This window comes from Sesamum indicum, linkage group LG10, assembly GCF_000512975.1.
Source record: "Sesamum indicum cultivar Zhongzhi No. 13 linkage group LG10, S_indicum_v1.0, whole genome shotgun sequence".
NCBI lineage: Eukaryota > Viridiplantae > Streptophyta > Magnoliopsida > Lamiales > Pedaliaceae > Sesamum > Sesamum indicum.
The window spans coordinates 7835995-7853088 of NC_026154.1; the positions used below are offsets into that span (position 1 = coordinate 7835995).

A 17094-nucleotide genomic window follows, 5' to 3' on the forward strand; every position below is an offset into this window, starting at 1 on the left:
TTACAGATGTCTATTTTAGACTAATTCAATAGATCGCTTTTTGACAAGCATTCTTTGTCCAACAAAGTGCTTTCATGTCTTTCTTCCTTCTCAGAAAGGATTCATAAGTCAGTAAATTCAAATCATCTATTACGAGACTTGTTGAATCTACAAACCTACTCATCCTAACTAGAGGGATATGGCCCTAGCTCATGCATGCCAATCTCTGTAAATTATATTCTTGACCATCCGTTTTAATAATTTGTTTTAAGCATGCATAATCTAATTATGCACTACGAGAATTTATAACTTAGCAGACTCAAAAGAATCTTTTGTTGATCAAGCTCGTCGTTCAATTTGTCCAACAAGTAATTAACGACTTGATCACGCTGGGTTACATAATCGCATACTATTTCAACATGAATACTAACAGCTAAGTTTACTTAGTCTAATTGCCTTTTCAGTAATGGCCTAGCCATTGCTTAGCTTTAAGACTACTTGACTTTCGTTCTATTCCTTTTCATTTCTACAATTCATTTGCAGAAATGTGTTTCGAGAGCAAGTGTCCAACACTTGGGAATAAGAACAGTAATCATGTTTGCTCAACAAATGCCATAATTGGGTGAAGGAGAGCTCACAACACTCCTTCTTCTAATGCCTTTTGGCAATTTTTATAAAAACATCACAACCAAATTTTGACTGTCGAACTGTTATTCCTTTTTTCCTTTCACCCTCGCTCATCAGGGCGATAGGAGCACTCAAAGTACTTGAAGCAGCTGACTTGCTTCATCCTTCTTTCTCATTCGGCGTTTGGCTCCCTGGCCTAACGCTTTTGAGGTTGAAGCCTCCAAATTCAATACCGACAGTGCAGATTCTTCAATCGTTCCCTTGTATTGGTCCATCCATTTTATCAACTCATGAAATGATTTTCTCAAGCGCATTTAAAGTTTATCACAAATAGGTCGAAGGAAGGATAAAGTGACCTGAAGAAGGATAAAGTGACCTGAAGGATCAAGTCAATGTACATCTCCTTTCGACATCAACATTGAGGTTACCGAGCTCTTCCACAAGGGATAACATCTCAACACCATGTTTATGTACAGACGATCCTAAGTCATCTTGGCTTAAAAAATGCTTCCACAGCAGCATATCCAATACACCAGTTCGACACCGAATAAAATGATTTATGTGGAGCATTTATTGAACCAACAACGTCCAATCTGTCATACCGGTCATGAATGACAGAAGCAGGTAGGACGCTGCGGACCTTGCGATTGTCCTTATGTCTTAATCCCGAACGTCAAATGTTTCTTAAGCAAAGACTCCTTTTGCAAGTCCGATAGAAGTGGTTTTTCTATTACACAAGCCTAGATTCAGAAATCGAGGACGATCCTTCAATTTTTGCAGTCAAATTTAATCGATAGTGTTCCATTTAAATAAGTCTCAAAATAAAGAAAATTGAAAAACGGTATCATAGACATGCATTCTAAATGCAAAGTAGAAATAACAAGTAGATTATAACAATATTGAGTTGAGTTAAGACTCGGTCTTTAGTCGTTAACTCCTCCTACTATTTCTACAAAATCCCACCACTCTCAGTGAAGTTTCAAAAATTCCTTTCCTAGTGGACTTGGGATCAACAAGCGAATTTTCCATGCCTTGCTTTTACGATTCACACAGCAAAAGCCACGTGGGAGGTATCCAATACCATTCTCATACCATGAGATTTCCAAGATCTTTTACCTCACCTCTTCACATAATATCGAGGACTCCAAGCGAATCGTGCTACTCAGTGTTAAGCCCGACCCATCAACCAATCATACCTCAATTGTTGCCCCCCACGACTCATGAGATAGGAAAACATAAGCGTATTCCTTTGTTCATAACAATAATGCGGCTTGCATACTATTCCAAATGTGCCACGACTTGTGAAACCACAATTGGATAGCGATAGCTTCCTTATGATATTGCTATGGATGGAAGGCCTAGATAGATTGAAATGTCATTTCGATCCAAGTCTATTTATAGGCTTAAAATTTCTTTAGTGTTGGGCTTAACCCATCGATCGAATCACACCTCAACTGTTGCCCCCCACAACTCATGAGACAGGGAAACATTGAGCGTGTTCCTTTGTTCACAATAATGGTGCAACTTGCCTCTAGTCCAAATGTGCCCCAACTCGTCAGACCACACTTAGGTAGTGGCAGCTTCCTCAACACATTATTGTGGATGGAAACCTTGGACATAACAAAAAATTTTGATCCGAGTCCATTAGGCCTAACACTTCAACTTAGTTCAACCAAGTAGATTTAATTATGAGTTGTTTGATCGATACCTCATCACATATAAAACACTGCATGCATAAATATAAAAAATTTAAACTATTTAAATAAACACATCGAATGTAATGAAACCTAGCATACCCCTGTTGGATGATTATGAGCCATTAAAGGGTCCATAGCTCAGTGGTAGAGCATTTGACTGCAAATCAAGAGGTCACTGGTTTGAACCCGGTTGGGCCCTTTTAATCATATTCTTTCTTTTTTCATTTTCTAAATACGTATCATAATGTTGACCATGCTTACACTTCTCTATGGGTCTTACTTTGAAGACTTGGTATCTGTTTCACCACAATTTGCCCAAATTGGATCAGTGCCATGGTGCTCATCCAGTCATTTTCCGCTGGGGCCTTTCTAACATTTTTTTTTGCCTGGAATCAGGGATTAACTGCTAGAGGTACTTCACCTTCCCGAGGGCTTTTCACCGCTTAAATACTTGGGATTACCACTTATTCATCTCGCCTTACTATTACTGATTGTAAGTCACTCCTTACAAAGTTGGATCAGCGTATTGAGAGTTGGAAGAGCATCTCCTTGTCCTATGTTGGGCGTCTTCAGATCATTAAATCCATACTCACAGCACTCAGTGTATATTGGGTTTAAGCTTTTATATTACCGGAAGGGGTTATAAGAGAAGTGGAGAGGAGACTACGGGCATTCTTATGGCAGGGGACATCTGACCGTGGATATGTTAAGGTAGCTTGGGAGCATATTTGTCACCCATTGATGAAGGAGGTCAGGGGCTTCGGGATATTCTTGCACTTAACCGTGCACTCATGGGTCTCAGACTTTGAAAAGTTATATGTGGTGATCGATCATCTAAACTATTTAATTATGAGTTGTTTGACCGATACCTCATCACATATAAAACATTGCATGCATAAATATAAACAAATTAAACTATTTAAATAAACGCATCGAATGCAATGAAACCTAGCATACCCCTGTTGGATGGTTATGAGTTATTAAAGGGTCCATAGCTCAGTGGTAGAGCATTTGACTGCAGATCAAGAGGTCACCGATTCGAACCCGGTTGGGCCCTTTCATTCATATTCTTTCTTTTTTCATTTTCTAAATACGTATCATAATGTTGACCATGCTTACACTTCTCTGTGGGTCTTACTTTGAAGACTTGGTATCTGTTTCACCATAATTTGCCCAAACTAGATCAGTGCCATGGTGCTCATCCAATCATTTTCCGCTGGGGCCTTTCTAATATTGTTTTTTTTCCTGGAATCAGGGATTAACTGCTAGAGGTACTTCACTTTCCCGAGGCTTTTCACTGCTTAAATACTTGGGATTACCACTTATTCATCTCGCCTTACTATTACTGATCATAAGTCACTCCTTACAAAGTTGCATCAGCGTATTAAGGGTTGGAAGAGCATCTCCTTGTCCTATGTTGGGTGTCTTCAGATCATTAAATCCATACTCACAACACTCAGTGTATATTGGGTTTCTGCTTTTATATTACCAAAAGGGGTTATAAGAGAAGTGGAGAGGAGACTACGGGTATTCTTATGGCAGGGTACATCTTACCGTGGATATGTTAAGGTAGCTTGGGAGCATATTTGTCACCCATTGATGAAGGAGGTCAGGGGCTTCGGGATATTCTTGCACTTAACCGTGCACTCATGGGTCTCAGACTTTGGAAAGTTATATGTGGTGATCGATCATCTATATGGGTGAACTGGATATACCATACACCTTTCATTCATATTCTTTCTTTTTTCATTTTCTAAATACGTATCATAATGTTGACCATGCTTACACTTCTCTGTGGGTCTTACTTTGAAGACTTGGTATCTGTTTCACCACAATTTGCCCAAACTGGATCAGTGCCATGGTGCTCCTCCAATCATTTTCCGCTGGGGCCTTTCTAATATTGTTTTTTTTCCTGGAATCAGGGATTAACTGCTAGAGGTACTTCACTTTCCCGAGGCTTTTCACTGCTTAAATACTTGGGATTACCACTTATTCATCTCGCCTTACTATTACTGATCGTAAGTCACTCCTTACAAAGTTGCATCAGCGTATTAAGGGTTGGAAGAGCATCTCCTTGTCCTATGTTGGGTGTCTTCAGATCATTAAATCCATACTCACAGCACTCAGTGTATATTGGGTTTCTGCTTTTATATTACCAAAAGGGGTTATAAGAGAAGTGGAGAGGAGACTACGGGTATTCTTATGGCAGGGGACATCTGACCGTGGATATGTTAAGGTAGCTTGGGAGCATATTTGTCACCCATTGATGAAGGAGGTCAGGGGCTTCGGGATATTCTTGCACTTCACCGTGCACTCATGGGTCTCAGACTTTGGAAAGTTATATGTGGTGATCGATCATCTATATAGGTGAACCGGATATACCATACACGTTTACGGGATATGACGATATGGACGTCTCCGGAACGAAGCGGTTCTTGGGGATGGTATAAGCTTCTTCGCCTACGGCCCCTATTTCGACCTTTTGTTGAGTACCGAATTGGGGATGGGTCTACCTTTTTATTATGGCATGATCCTTGGCATGAGCTTGGACCACTTATCCAGTAATTTCTACATGACCATTACCTCACGAGTACTCAATTGACAGATACAGTTGCTGCTGTAATTGAGGATGGGCAATGGCAATGGCCCCATATTACGAATATTCATTGTCCACAGATCCTCCATACTCTCCCACATATCAATGGGGGCATTGACCGTATTTCTTGGCGATCACATATTGGGCATTTGACATCGGCTACACTACTCCAGGTTTTTCAGAACTGCGGGTACCAAGCATGGTTGGTCTTTACTACTCTTAGGCCCCTTCAAGATGCCGTGCCATACGTTTATCCTCTAGCTCGCCATCCTTGGAGAGCTTTCTACAGTTGACATACCTTGCTATCTCACATGGGTACCACTTGTGTCTTGTGTAACGAAGGGGCTACTGAAACACACAATCACATCTTCTTTTATTGCCCCTACTCAAGATATTGCTTGAGGGTGATCCGGTGTACACTGCGTTTTGACTGGCCCCACCGTGATTGGACTACCGACGTTCTGTGGGCAGCAAAAAGGTGGCGAGGAAAATATTGTATCTCGGCTTCTTATCGTGCACAATTGGGCTCTCTTGTATACCACATATGGCGCAAGTGCAATCTTCGATGATTTGATAGAGGAATACGCGGGGCACCTTCGATAGGAAGACTTATTATTGAAGATGTCCGACAACGGACACTTAGTGTTGATTTACCTCCTTCTATTAGTACTTGTGCACTTTTTCGTTTATGGCGGATTCCTTGGCCTGTCGATGTGACTGCCTAGCCTTTCATGTTATATTGTACCGATGTACTACCATTTATTTAATAAAATTTATATTTAGCAAAAAAAAAGATGACGAGCCCATCCTATTCGACCCACTGAGCCCGCAGTGAGTATATGGTCGGTCTAAGGTGGCCCTATGCTATTACAAAGTGATATTACCCCTCAATTTATATAGGCCTTGTGATATCTCCATGGGCCCATCCTCCCTGGTCCTTCTTCTCCATAGACCTTTTTCTCCATGGGCTTGCTTAAAGTAAACTCACCAAAAATATCCTATATTGCTCTCATTACAATTGAATAAAAAATTCCGATTAGAAGTCAAGGGGAGTACATTAGGAAGGATATAGCAAACTTTATTATTCCAAGGTGAAAAACGACGAGGAGGGAGAAAATTAAATATCAAGGGTACATGGGCCCACCCAACCATAATTAAAAGGCATACATGCGATCTAGGGTTCCGTGACCATCCATTCACATTCATTCTAGCACATAATAACAATTAATCATGCCGGACAGGAAATGAACATCACAAAAATATCGCGATATCCAATATCATGACAAACAATTATATGCAGAACATAATAAGCTTAAAATTTGCAACTCAAATGGATGATCAAGCCTTGTGCATCCAATGCACGCAAATAAACCAAATTAATTTAATTAAGCCTCGTGCATCCAATGCACGCAAATAAACCAAATTAATTTAATTAAGCCATGCACGAAAATAAGCCAAATTAATTAATTAAATCTCGTGCATCCAATGCACACAAATAAATCAAATTAATTAATTAAGCTTCGTGCATCCAATACATACAAATAAGCCAAATTAATTAATTAAGTCTCGTGCATCCAATGCACGCAAATAAATAAAATTAATTAATTAAGCCTCGTGCATCCAATGCAGACAAATTAGCCAAATTAATTAATTAAGCCTCGTGCATCCAATACACGCAAATAAGCTAAATTAATTAAAGCAATTTAATTCTAAAAAAAATCCAATTTTCTCCAAAACTATATCTGCAATAATTAATATTTTTCAGAAAATGTGCAAAAATTGAAAAATCTAATTTTTCAGAAAAAATGGTGAAAAACAGCCCAACCGTCTGCAGCAGCGGCAGCTTTGCCGATCGGTAGTGCACTGCTAGAGTGCCAATTTTTTTGTTATTATTTCCACACACTAATCTGAAATTAAAACAAGTATTTTATCATAAAATCCTGTTTTTCATAAAATACTTAAATCATCTAAAATTACAAAAATTAAAAAAATTAATCTTCTCATATAATTATCCGTTAATAAGACAAAAATATATTATGCTCCAAAAGTAATAAAAAATATATTGTCATGTTTATTCACATAATATTGTAGCCCATACTTCGAACCGAGCTCTGATATCACTTGAAAGGCACCGCGAGGTGTGAGTGGATCGTCCCAGGAATGCGGAAGCGGCGATAATAAAATGCGTAAATTAGAATGGAAATGCAATAATACAATAATTCCAAGGGGTGTACTCTTGGAGTTCCCGAACATTTGATGTAGTTAATAATAAACAACAATAATAAAATTAACCGTGCTAATGGTTGAATGAAATACAAGAGGTACAAGAACGTAAATCAAGAATTACCTCTTTCTTTAATTTACTTCGAACCACATTCGTTTTGATCCGTTCAAGCAAGTCTTCAACATAGAAGCCCTCTAAAGTTGTGTCTGTTCCCATCTTGGACTAGGCGTCTATGTTTAATACTTGAGATCACATTACGCCAAATTGCTCGATATAGGAACATCTTCTTCCTATTCTACCAATGACTGTGGCCACAACTTTAAAGAGCGTAGACGCATCTCCAAGTGCATAAGAGATACCTCTATCACGTTTTGACAGGTGCCAGATCCTCTTCTTAGAACTCACCATCCTCGCTACATACTTTGATTGCACTAGACAAGGCTTAAGATGACCATATTTGAGACACGATCACCTCTCGCACAAATCTAAGATACAGTCATCGCATGCACATGACTGCCATGATTCCTCAAGTTTGAGGACTACTCCCGTACTATCGGAGTCTGGGACTCATGTCATACTGACCAAGCCTCCAAGGCTTCCATATTATGATCTCCATGAGTTAGTTCAGTCGATTCGACACCTAGCCAATCGACCCATTAAGATACGTCCCATGTCTGTCGCCAATGAAACACGGCACTCATCAAATGAATGCAACTCTTAATACAAGTCTCACTAGGAGTCTTGATGCCCAGTCTTGAGGTCCTCGACTTGGAACATTTCAGACCCAACCCTAAATAGTTGGTTTCCTGACTGCCATCCAATGCACAGTCTAACTATTGTACGGTTGTTAAAGTGGTTTGTGGGCATCTGTTGTGATGTCCAAGCAGTGCTTGACGTAATTTGGTAAGGACAACAAATACATGTGCCGATGATGAATTCTTACCATATTCATCAGGACAACATTGATTAAATAAAGATTGCATGAATGGTTCTCAAAATTGCCAATCCAATTGGCTTTTGGTTGCTCATTCGAACACTCTAGAATGACCTCATTGAAGCACTCAATGTACGCCTTTGGAATCTTCTTTTCCTCCTACTTTACTCGAAAGAGGTTGATGGCCGATTTCTGGCACTTCTTGTTCCTTAGCAACTGATATAGGAAAAGGTCACTAAATTCTGCAAAAGATGTAACTGATGTAGGTGGAAGCTAGTCAAACCATTATGGAACAAAATTGGTTGGTATAGTAAGAAATACACAACATATAATACCATCTGTATACTTGTGCAGCAAGGCTTCCTTTTTTAATATATGAAGGTACTCAGTTGGATCAGACTGGCAGGTGGAGGGCATCCTACTGGAGACTAGTAAGAACTTTCTAGCTAGTTCTTTGCTCACCTGGTGTTCTGCTTTTCTCCTATTGAGAAGGTTGTCCTGCTCCACTAGCTTGAGAGCTTCGAAGAGTTGTCTAGACAGTCTTCATTATAAATTGTCTGAGCTGCTCAATTAGCAGTGGATTGAGAGGAGCAAGCATAGTTGCTTGATCAAATTTTGGAATAGGTGATCAAAACTCAATTAGATTGGAGGTTTTGAGAACCATTTAAATAATTTTTATTTAAGCAATGTTATACTGATGAATGTGGTAAGAATTCATCGTCGACACAGATATCTGTTGTGCTTACCAGATTACGTCAAGCACTGCTTGGACGTTACAACAGATGCCCACAAACCACTTTAACAACCATGCAACAGTTGAACTGCGCATTGGATGGCGATCATGAAACCAACTATTTAGGGTTGAGTTTGAAATGTTCCAAGTTGAGAACTTCGAGATTGGGCATCGAGAGTCCTACTGAGACTTGCATTAAGAGTCGCATTTATTTTATGAGTGTCGTGTTTCATTGGCGATAGACGTAGAACATCTATGCGATCTTAATGGATCGATTAGCTATGTGTGTAATCGACTGAATTGACCCGCGAGGATCGTCATGTGGATCCCTTGGAGGCTTAGTCGGTATGACTTGAGTCTAGGGCTCCGATAGTACGAGAGTTGTCCTCAGACTTGACAAATCACGGCGGTCACGTGCATGCGATGACTGTATCTTAAATTTATAAAAGAGGTGATCGTGTCTTAGACATGATCATCATAAGCCTTATCTAGTATGGTCAAAGTATGTAGCGGGGATAGTGAGTTCCAAAAAGAGGATCCGTACCCTATCAAAACGTGACAGAGGTACCTCTTATGCATTTGGAGATGCGTATACACTTTATGAAGTTGTGGCCACAGTCATTGGTCAAATAGGAAGAAGATGTTCCTATGTCGAGCAATTTGGCGTAAAGCGATCTTAAGTTTTAAGTAGACGCCCAGTCCAGGATGGGAATTGACGCCCAATTCCATGCCCTAGACTAAGGCCTAGAGACGAGAGACGGAAGGACCGTACCGTATGGACTTGGGAGCCCAAAAGTTCACATGAATTTACGCCTAGTCTCTAGTGGCATGAACCGTTACTAGACGGTCACCCATGGTGACGGGCTTTCTTGATCAAGGATTGATCAAGAATTATTAATTAAATTAAATTTAATTAATAATAGTGTTGGACACTAGCCCAAGTCTAGTAAAAAGGTGAACCTAAAGAGTCACATACAAATCACCGAGAAGGGATGAGGAATTAATTACGGATTAATTGCGTAAGTGATTGGATTACTTATATATGAGAGGGATCTATTGGATGGATAAGCCCAAGGATAAATTGATTGGATTAACCTTATTATTTAATAAGTTGGACTCATTATTTAATAAAGGGTTATTAGGTTCATATATTTAATTTGATTAATTATATGACGGACTTAATTAAGTGGAATTTAATTAAATTAGATTTAAGTAATTAGGCCTTGTATTTTAATTAATTAAAATCAGCTCAAGCCCATTAATTAAGTTGCAGGAAATTGTTAGAAAAAAAAAATTATTGACTAGCAATTTCACTTTGTGAAAGTGCCATGTTAGTCACCCTTTATTTGGAATAAAGGATTTTATTACCTAATGGATGGTTAAATGAACCTAGACATATTTTAATGCATCCATTCAAGATATATATAATGTGTATTAGTTATTTGGAATAACTAATGAATGAATAAATACACACAAAAAAAAAAAAAAAATTCCTGCATACTGTCCAACCAACATTCAGCCACCCCCTTCCTCTCATACACACTTGGTGTATTTTTTTCCTAATTTTCTTCTAGAAAAGAGAATTGAGGGATCCCAATTCTGGTGTGGTGTGGAAGCGACTTTAGAGGGTCTCTATGTTGAGATCTTGGGTGAACGAATCAAAAGAAGGAGGTTTGAAATAAATCAAGAAAAGGTAATTCTTGATTTACGTTTTTGTTACTCTTATTGTACGTTCAACCATTAGCCCCATTAATATTATTATTGTCGTTTATTATTATTAACTGCATCGAACACCCGAAAACTCCAAGGGTTCATCCCTTGAAACTATTGTTTTATTGCGTTTCTGTTTTAATTTACGCATTTTATTATCGCCGCTTCCGCTTGCACGTTCCCGGGCCAATCCACTCGCACCTTGAGGTGCCTTTCATCAAACACTAGACGGGAGGTATTGAGTCCTCCTTCGACTTGCTGTGGAGGTCGAATGGATGAACCAACAACAAAAAGTAGGAAAGTGTTTCCCTCAAAAGATATGTTGTTACCTCTGTATCATAACTAGCCATTCTCACATCTTAAACTCAAAAGTTCCCACAAACGGTGCTAATGATGCGTACTGAATTTCTAACGCACTACAATGGTTGAAGAATTTCACAAAAATTCTAAGATTACCCAGTGACTAACCCTACAAATGAGTAACGTTCTAATCAAAGAAATAAAGAGAAAACTCGAGTAAAAGTGAAAATAATGATTGGAAATATTGTTAAAGTGAAGAAATTGTGTGACTACCAAAAGTATGCTGAAATTAGCTTAGAAAATAAGAGAATGAGAGTTTGATTGTGATAGTTTGTGTTATCAAAATAACTGCATCATGCCTGGATTTACAAGCATCCATAGAGCAAGCTCCAAGGGTTAGCCGTGGAAAATCTAGTACCATTAGATAGGAGCATGTGTTAGCTTTGTAACAAAAAAGAATCATGGAATTTGAGCTTATCTAGAAGAAGATATGACTGTTTGACCAAGCATTGCCCAATGTGTCCGAGTATATAGGGATGTAGTTACTTGCTGACTAAAAAGTCAATTCCAATCAGGCCTCTTGAGTTATTTGGAGATCTTTTACTATGATATGTATGAAATAGACTTTCTTCTTAGTCGTGCCAGATTATTTGAGATATTGTGGTTTTGTGAGGTAAAAGGATTGGCTCATGGGCTGGTCGGGCTACCTGCTTGGCTATTGGAGATCCCTATCCTTGCTCTTGGACTTTTAAAGTAAAAATTTGAGGGGACATCATCGACCTCTATGGTAAGTTGATGGGATGCATTGCACTAAAGTATAATATAAGTGAAAATTTTAAAGTTGTTCATGTAAATATATATAAAAGAAATAATTTATTAGCAATGGAAATTTGTGATCACAAAATTTTGTCGCACTTGATGGATTTTGCGACATATTTGGGAAAAATAGTTTCCAAATCCCAAAAAATATCGTTGAATCCCTTGCAAACTATTTATCGAATTTTGCCATGACTTATTTATTGAAAATCCCATTACCAAATTGGCAGAATTTGACAGGACATTATCCCATTGCAAGCCTTCAGTAACATTGTTGCAAATTTCATTTCGAGATGGAATTTGCTACAGTTTACACCTGTTGTAGAGTTGCAATAGATTTGGGACAAGTTTGATGGACTTTGGAACGGAACGTCCACAAAGTTGGTAGCCCTCAAAATGTGCAGCAAAGTCTATTGCAAATTCCAAAATATCTGAGATAAATAATACTATAATTCATGGCACAATTAGAGAGGGATGTTACAGCTCTTTCTCCTATCGCAATTTGCAACAACAAAATTAAACAGTAATGTGATTCCATCTCTTAATCGGTCACACTGATAACAGGTCCTTTCCATCGCAAAGACCATTGCAAAAACCACCCTAAATTTAAGGACTATATTCCAATTGTAACTTTTGATGGACACAATTCGTGTGTACATCTATCACAAAAATCTCTATATAGTGAAGTCATTCTCTCAATTGAAATCTTACACTTTTACAATTGTCCAATAACAATTATAAGCGACACAACAACTGTTATTTAACATTATTAATTATGAAAATGGGACTATGATCGGAGTTGATGAGGAATTACAAGTGGTCGACAAGAAATTATGTAAGAGATCATCAAGAAAAGCAGCGAAAAACAATGTCGATAGTGCAAGTTCAAACTTAAGTTTCAAATTTATAGAAGTATAAGTTTCAAACTTAAGTTTCTAATTAGAGAGAGAATAAGAAAGATTGAACAAGATAGTGAGATTAAATGGAAAGAGAGGAAAAAAAATTGGAACTGTCTTAGGAACGGGCATAGGAACACATAAGTAGCCATTAATTCCTAATTCAAGAACGGCCGTTGTCACGATCTTTGGAACATTTTGATGACCGTTGAAATATAGCCATTGAAGATCACTTGAAACGGGCATAGTAACACGTGGCAAATAATTCTAAGGAACTGTTCCAATTTATACCTCATTTAGGAATACATTTTTGCACTGCCAATTTTGAGACATATTCTGCAACGGGTGTAGGAACCGTTAGATTGTGACAGTTCCTAAATCTAATATAGTGTTCCAAACTCAGTTCCAACTTACCAATTTGGCACGGAATGTGAAATGGGACTAGTAACTATTCTTTTTTAACTCAACTTGGGACGGTTGTGCCGTGCCAAATTCGTAACCCCAAAAAATATTCCACCTGACGTCATCTTTCAATATTCGTTTCGCAAGCGTCCCAAAACTTAGAACGGGCTTTGGAATGGGTGCATTGACCGTGCCAAATCCTGCCTTTTTTATAGTGTTTGTTGAGCTTAATGTAAGCATATCTATTATTTTTCAATATTCTTTTATTTGTATTATATTATAATAATTTTATTTTCTATGTTGCAACTTCTCTATCATTAGGATTGCTAAGAACACGAGATGGGTGGTCCACTCACAGCAACTATCTAAGTGTAGTTGATATTATACCTGATATTATCTTTTGATAAATCAAAGGTTGGGATGGATCAAACAAGAGATCATATCATACCTGATATTATCTTTTGATAAATCAAAAGTTCTAGTTTTGTGAGGCCTCAAGTCCAGTTTGAACTTCATAATGAATCCTTAGGCACCAATCCATTAATTTTGAACGATGTCCCATATTTCTTCTCCTTATGTCCTATTGAATTATTATCCAATCACTCAAACAAACAAGGATTGGAATACGGTTAGTTAAAAGATAATATTAGATTACAAATGGTGTTTTCAAGAAATTGTATGAAAACCTACTCCCATTATTTCCTTGGCATGTATAGGAACATCCTATCAACTCAAGTACTTTGTGGGACAAGGTTTATCAAACAATAAAAGCCAACTTATTTCAATGATAAAACAAATCCAACTTAGTTTGATTTCTTCCTCATCAGAGACCGGTCAACCATGGTCCTTTTAGGAAGAACTTCACTAATTTGAGAATCATGTTCTCATTTTCAATGTTCAAGAACTCCTACTGAATACACATCCGCTCGATCCAATTGAAAGAAAATTAGTTTGGTTCACCACATTAAATCTAATTTTTTTAAACTCATCAAATAGAATTAGATTTGTGAACCCTTATTGATCTTGTGTATTTCAGTGACTTACGATTATCACACTGGATCCAATCCACTGTTCAACTAGTAAGCTCACTTTGTCCAACAAAGAGTTGTTATGGTCTTTCTCATTCTGAGAAAGGTTTTGAAAGCTGATAGCTCCAAAATAGCCTATTTCTAGTACTCTTTGAATCCATCCATCTTTCTCATCTTTAACTAGAAGGGATTGTCCTAGCAAAACTGCAAGTCTCGTTCTTATCAATTTAATGCTTTATTTTAGTATTCATAATTCAATTATGAGATAGTGTAAAATTTACGTTCATCCTAGCAGACATGAATCCCATTCAATATCAAATAAAAATAACTTTTATTGATCAAAATATGTAATAAAAATTTGTCCAATAATAAATGAAAACATTATTTTGACTATGCTACGTTACATAGATATTATCCTAACATGATCACTATTAAGCTTAACTTAGTCTCTGTTCATTGCAGCAACAACACCACTATCGCTAAACCCTAGGACCTTCTTGTTTCGACTTTTCTACTCTTCATCACCAACTGCAAACCGTTTGTAGATTGTGAATTATTGGTATCCAATACCAAGAGTAGAATAGTAATCATGTTAACACTCAATTAAAAGTTTTATCTTCATTGGAGAGGAACTTGGCATACTCCGTCTTTTAATGGCCTTTTTCTCGGCAATAAATGCAAATATCATTTGGAACCCTCGACTGTCGAATCCTCTTGCTCTTTTCTTTACTCCCTAGTGGTGCAACAGGAGCACTCGAAATGCTAGCAACAGTAGAAGCCATCTCATCCTTCTTCCTCTTCCTGCGTCCGACAAAACCTCTCCCACTAGTACCGACGACACAAAATTTTCGATCATTGCCTTCTACTGGACCAACATATTAATTAACTCATGAAAGTTTTTCTCAAGCTCATTCATGTTATAATTTATAATAGATTGATCAAAAGCGGGAGGTAGGATTAATGGATCACGTCAATGTACATTACTTCCCTCTCGAAATCAGCTTGGAGGTCTTTGAGCTTCTCCACTAAGGATAGCATCATAACGCCATGCTCTCGTATAGATGGTCCTTCAACCATCCTAGCGCCGGAAAATGCCTACATCACGGCATATCTAATATGCTCGTCCGGTACCAAGTTCTTTCATGCGGTGCATTATCGACCAAACATCATTGTACCTCTCGTACTGTTTCTGGATCTCGTTGGTCATCGAGCTTTCCGGTTGTCCTCATGCCATTGAGTGATTTTTCAAACGTCAAACATTCTCTGAGCAAGGACCCTTTCGGCAAAGTTTGAGATAGAGGCTTATCGAAAACATAAGTCTGATTCTTGAAATGAGAACTCTCTTGAAATTTCTCAACCAATTAACGTAGTTGGTTCCATTGAATTGCCTTGGTCCAAATCTGATCGACACCAAAGTTTCAGAAGAAGTTCGCAAAGAAGAAAGCCAACCAAGTGGCCAGTCTAGCTTCAGCGTGTATGACATATATACCAGGTGGGTCATCATCCGTTGGTCAACATAAGAGGAAACTAGTAATTTTACTCTTTAACCAAAGTTAATTTAATTTAATTTTGATAATGTGTTAAGTTTTGCATACCTTTTGCATTTTGTAATTTTTGCACAAAGACCCAGATTGGCAGGCGACCCAAGTTTTTGGAAGTCTTCTCTTACTACTGGTCGAAGAAGACCGACAAGCTAGATTTGCCAGAGGAAAATGGACGAAGCAGAAAGACTTTCTTCCTAATTTGTTTTAAAATTCCACATTTTAATATTTTAGTATGTAATATTTTTTCCAGTTTAGGAGAAATTCCGAAATTGATCTAGCAGCATAACTCCCAAGGCCAAGGCGCCACTTAAGGAGGAGCTGTGACTTTCAGAAGCAAGTGGCCTAATGAAAGACGGGTCTTCGGTATGGGGGTCCGAGGCCCATTCTATGTTCACGAAGCATTCGAGCACGTCAGCTCCAGTCTTGCCATCTTACTTGCATCAGATCCAGACGTACGTGAAGAACGAGATGCAGAAGATGCATCTCATGATGTAGCAACTCGGCCACCTTCTCTACCTGGCGAATCTCCACCAGAGACTGCAACCGGCCCAATAACAAGAATTTATTGGCCATGCATAAATTACAATTAGGTAATTCTTATACTTTACAATATTTTTCAAAGACTTTAGTTGTATAATATTATTCAATCATGACTCATAAATAGCTATCTATAGTAACTGGGGTTAAATCCATTTTGCCCCCTGTGATATAACAAAATATCAAAAACCCCCTTATGAAATTTTTAATATCAAAAATCACCCCTAGGTTACCAATAAATAATCACACAGCCCCCTGGTCAATTTGAATCTATTATTTTAGAAACAATGACTTAAATACCCTTCTAGTCAAATCGGTCAACTAGGCTTATTAATATATAATTATTTTAATTTATAATTTTTAACATATATTTATAATACATATAATTATAATTTATAAAAAAAACTAAAAAATAATAATTATACCCCATTCCCCCCACCCCCACCTCCCACCCCCCAAACCCCCAACCCCCACCTCCATCTTCTTCCCCCCTCCCCTACCCCTTCCCCCTCCCAACCCCCCCCTCCCCCCCCCCCCCCCCACCCCCCCCCCCCCCCCCCGCCCCCCCCCCCGCCACAAGCATCCCCAACACCAACTCAGCAGCCACCACCAGCACCAGCGCCTTCAACAAAGGCACCTGCGCCGGCACCTGTGGTTCTGGCACCTGTACCACCACCTAAGGCAGCACCAGTGCCGGCTCCAACACCATCAATTGCGTCCCCTGTCCCAGCAGCAGAACAGGTTCCTACACCCGCACCAGCACCAGGCAAGCACAAGAAAAGGAAGCACAAGCACAAGCATCATCATCATGCACCAGCACCAGCACCCACTGTTCAAAGCCCTCCAGCACCTCCTAAAGTTCAAGATACTGAAGGAACAACACCAGCACCGTCACCAACCCTAGATTTGGTAACTAATAACTGGAAAAGTTTTACTACATGATTTTATAAATGTATAACGTGGTACAGTTGCTGATTCCTCATCTTTCAATTACAGAATGGAGGTGTATCACTTGATCAACAAGGGAGAAGAACTAGAATGCAGGTGACCGCTGGATTGGCAGTTGCTACC

The 17094-nt window shown here is 38.6% G+C and overlaps 2 non-coding genes across 2 annotated transcripts; both read left to right on the forward strand.

Moving 5' to 3' along the window:
- Nucleotides 2431-2502, forward strand: TRNAC-GCA. Its single transcript has one exon. It is a non-coding gene; the product is annotated as a tRNA-Cys (tRNA).
- On the forward strand, nt 3289-3360 carry TRNAC-GCA. The gene has a single exon. It is a non-coding gene; the product is annotated as a tRNA-Cys (tRNA).